We start from the raw sequence: 4,471 nt of genomic DNA on the forward strand, positions 1-4,471 counted from the left end.
GATCTGCTCAGCACTGGTCTCCTGCTTGCTGTGTGTCCCAAGAGGTGGCTGGTACAGGGAGCACCACTGGGCTTCCTCTCCTTCTGGCTCCCTGTTAGGTTTGGCCAATGAGGAGCTCTGGTGAGGTACAGAGTGATGGGGAGAGAGGTTAGAGTATGTAGCCTCCCAGCTCCCTCCCTCAAGGTCAGGGTCAGGGTCAGGGTCAGGGTCAGGGTCCCTTGGGCTGGCTGCATGCTTTGATCACAGGAGATAGCTCCCATCAAGTGTCTGCTCCACACAGCTCTCTCTGGAAGCCGCCCTCCTCCCATCTCCTTCAGGACTAGGAGTGCAGGAAAGGAATCCCCCCCTGCTTTTGCTTGTCCCTGGAACTGCACCGTCCTTCCAGGTTTCCCTATTCCTGCCACACTTTTGTAGAGTTCCTTCCTTAAGCCCTCCTCAAATGACAGGGATGCCCCAGGACCCTGACTGATTCAGTCCCACAGCCACAGGCCAGGGATATTGGAAAGGGCCGCAACCCCAAACTTTGTCCAGAGCCTGACGTTACCTTCTCTCCCTTGATTTCTCTAAGGAATGAGCCCAGTCGTCTTCCTCCAGGGTTCCCAGTTTATGTGTCTGGTTCCAGCAAAGGGAGGGGAGAGGGGAGGATGCCCAGCCAAACCTGGGAGATTTGTCTCCAGGAAGGAGGCAAAACTGAGCTTTGCAGGTCACAGCGTCAGACACCAGAGCAGAGGGGAGCCCATCCTGCTGGCACCTGGCCTGGAGATGCAGTCCTCCCCAGTGGGGCCAGCAAGCCTGACTTTTGCATGAAATCCTCAGTTTCTATATTGGGTTTGGCTCAAACATTACATTTTAAACTGTTTCAGCCAGATCTGAATCCCTGGCCCCCAGTCTGTGACTCGGAAAATGCAAGCCCCCTTGACATGCTTTTCTGATCTCGTTTTCTCTTAGGGTTCCCTGCACTTAGAGCGTGGACTGTGAGCCCCAAGGAGACGGTGAGTGTGAGAGCCACGAGCCCTGGTTCACCTGGGGGCACCCATAGAAGTCCACTCGCATCTGTGTGCAGCCAGTGCTTCTGGCAGCCTTGATTTAGAAATGCCCAGTTTGCAAACTGCCTGTCTGCGCAATCACCCACCCCCACAGCCCAACGCCCAGCCTCCCTAGCCCACTTCCCAACACTGATGCCCTCGGCGGTGGCTTTCCAAAACTTCTTCTATTAGTAGAAGAGTAAAGGAAGAATCAGGTCTGAAAGCTGCAGTTCGGGCTTGTTTCTAGCGGGTGACCGCCTCCCCAGTCCTCACAGAGCCTACGCATTGCCACTTTACCTTGATGTGATATTCCATCAAAGGAGAAGTACACTTGGCTTACTAAATGTCCTTTTGAGATAAAGAGCAATATTCCTGTGTGGGCTCTGTGGCTGTCATGTCAGTCACTCACACCTCAGTATGTTTTAACACCATCAGATGGTTTTTCAGTTATTGTCTCCTTGAGGTCAGCCCACTGAGGGGTGTTTTTGACTTGAAGCCTTGAGCAGGGAGAGCCTGGGTGGGGCCTGGGAGCCTGCAGAGGGCCTTGGAGTTCAGTAGCCATTTGCATGAAGCACCATCTTTGGCCCCTGTCTTGGGTTGATGGGGCCACTGTGGGCAGGCCTGAAACCCTTGCCACCATGGTATCCCTGGGAAAACCAGCCTGAGGCTCTGAACCATCTGTTTACAAACAAGTGTTAGGAGACACAGACCCTTTACCTGGAGGACTGCCTGGGACTTCTCTGAGTTCTCTGGAATGGGCCAGCAGATTCCCTGCCAGTGGCTCTGGGGTGCCACTTCCCTGACAGCCTTTGGGGTGGGTGTGTGTGGAACTGGCTTCCTTCCTGAGCTGGAGTAGCCACTGCTCCCTAGGTCTGACAAAAGAGAGCCTGCGCCACCCAACCCCTCCCCTCGGACCTGTCACAGTGCCCAAATCACCGCCATGCCTGTTGCTCCTTGAAAGAGGATGGGAAAAGAGCCTTGAAAACTTCCATCAAAATATCATCTATAGGTTAGCTGTGGTTACTTCTAAGTTTAGAGATTATGAGCGATTTTGATTTCCTGTGTTTTCTAAGATTTATGTAATAAGCACATGTTTCTTTCATGGTTTTTTCCCAAGTGCTTTCTGGGGTGATCTAGGAACCCATGGGCATACATGTGTAGATGTGATCTTACCAGATCGGCCCTAGAAGAGAACAGGGCTCTGGGAACTGGGGTGTGGGTACCTTTTGATGGAAAAGTGAAAGGTGATGCTGGGGAGAGACTAAAGAGCTGGCAGAGGCGAGGCATGCCTCCTCCTCCAATTTTGCTGCCGTCATGAGCTAAAGACCCAAAGCATGATCATTTTCTGAAAATAATGTGGACTTGATCTGTCACTTCGGTTCTACTTCTCATCACCTCGGTAGCCTTGTTGCTTCCTCTCCACACTCAGCTCCTCCCAAGGCAGGGTCTTGTCTCTTTGTTCGTACCTGGGGCTCAGAGAGGTGCTAATTTGCATGGGAACTGGATTTGCCGTTCCCTATGGTGCAATGCTAAGGATCATCTCTTACGTTGCTTCATCCTGAAAACAAGATGCAGTGATTATCCTCATTCTGCAGGTGAGGAGACTAAGGCTCAGAGAAGTGAAGTGACTTGCCCAAAGTCACTTGACCATTAAGAGGCAGGACTGGAACCCGGTCCACCTGCCTTCAGATACCTCATTTTCCCACCATATCCCTGCAGAAACGACATCACATTTGTAAAAGACTGGACAATGGATAAAACAATGTATTCATAACTTCATTCCTTGCCACAGCATGTGTGGGGTATTTTTGCTCTCCCTGATTTTATCTGTATACATGTTTTCTTTGACACAGGCTCACTAGTGCATCCTTGTCTGGCCTGTCACACAGCTGTGGCTGTTCTAGTGGGGTCAACACAGCGATAAGGGTTTGTGACCCAGATGAGCAAATGGCCAGGTGGGCATATTGGCCATCACCTGGTGAGGGCCAGGTGGGCCGCACCAGCTTGTGCTCCCTTGGGGCACACACCAGCCTTGCATCTTCCTGGTCCTGCACACCCAGTACCTCATTTTGCTGGCAAGATGGGAAGGCAGAACAGGACACCACGGCTGGATCTGGGAGCCATCCTGCAGCTGCCCTGCTCAGCAGCTTGTCCCTTTGTAAAGACCAGCACCCAGAGACCCTCAGGAATAAGAGCTAAGGCCTTGGTCTTTGGAGACAGGAAAAATTGAATTTCAATCCTGACTGCTTCCTTCTCAAGCTATGTGTGGCCTTGGGCACATGGTGACTCTACCTCTTTGTGCCTCTGTTTCTGCATCTGTAAAATGGGTATCCATTCCACAGAATGCTGAAAAACCAGCCAGGCCACCTCCTTTCCTTCCCTTCCTAAGTAACAAGCTCTCACCCGAAGGGCAGCTTCCTGTTAGCCAGGGATGCCTGTCGCTTCTTGCATTGACTATAGGCAGATAAGTTAGGTTTTATTTTGTTTGTTTCTTTTTATTTTTGGAAGATGTCTAAAATTATAACAAACACTGGGAATCTTTTAATATGTATGATGAGAAATTGTTATATCCCTGAAGGCAGCATAACCTACTAGGAAGTTATAAAGGCTTTTTAAAAGTTTCCTCTTTCAAAATATAAGGAACTGGTAATTTCACTTCTAGGACACTTGCCCTGAGGAATAACCCAAAATGTATACAAAGATTGATCTACAAGGATGTGTATCATAGCAGTATTTATATTAGTTAACGGTACGAAACAACGCGGATGCCGAGCAGCAGGGGGCTGGGAGTCAGCTGTGGCGACACAGACCACAGAAGGAAGATTCTGGGAGGCCGCTGAAACTGTTTGAGACAAATCTTTAATGATGGAGGAGAAAATGTTCATATTTCAGTATTAAGTGAAAAGGCGATTTGTCAAAATTAATCCAAACTGTACTTTTTTGAATAGGCAGACAAAAACAGAAGTAAGCAAGAGAGAAAGGAGTGGGGGGAGAGGGAAAGAGAGAATAGAGAGAAGAAACAGATACAGAAGTGTGGGAGGATAACAGGTGACTTGTTTTTTTTCTTCGTGCTTTTCTGTACTTTCTAAATTTCCCCCAGTGGAATGTTCACTGTTTATGTAATCACAAAGAGGAGTTAGAGTTAAGAAAAAATCCTCTGCCCCCACCAATGTGTGTATGTGTGTGCTTTTGCTAGTCAGCTGTATAAGAAAAATGGTTAGGCCAGGCGTGGTGGCTCACACCTGTAACCCCAGCACTTTGGGAGGCCAAGGCAGGCGGATCACCTGAGGTTGGGAGTTCAAGACTAGCCTGACCAACATGGAGAAATCCTGTCTGTACTAAAAATACAAAATTGGCCCGGCATGGTGATGCATGCCTGTAATCCCAGCTACTCGGGAGGCGGAGGCAGGAGAATCGCTTGAACCCAGGAGGCGGAGGTTGCGGTG

General features: G+C 49.7%; 1 protein-coding gene across 2 annotated transcripts in view; it reads left to right on the top strand.

Annotated features, from left to right (window-relative positions):
• The first annotated feature begins 948 nt into the window (after nucleotides 1–948).
• ATP2B2 (ATPase plasma membrane Ca2+ transporting 2) overlaps nucleotides 949–4,471 on the top strand; it is a 302,671-nt gene continuing 299,148 nt past the window's right edge. For both annotated transcript variants that reach the window (XM_017501478.2, XM_017501485.2), the window contains exon 1: nucleotides 949–992. The gene's annotated coding sequence lies outside the window, so the exon portion shown is untranslated. The remainder of the gene's footprint in view (nucleotides 993–4,471) is intronic.

This window comes from Cebus imitator, unplaced genomic scaffold, assembly GCF_001604975.1.
Source record: "Cebus imitator isolate Cc_AM_T3 unplaced genomic scaffold, Cebus_imitator-1.0 Scaffold281, whole genome shotgun sequence".
Classification (NCBI taxonomy): Eukaryota; Metazoa; Chordata; class Mammalia; order Primates; family Cebidae; genus Cebus; species Cebus imitator.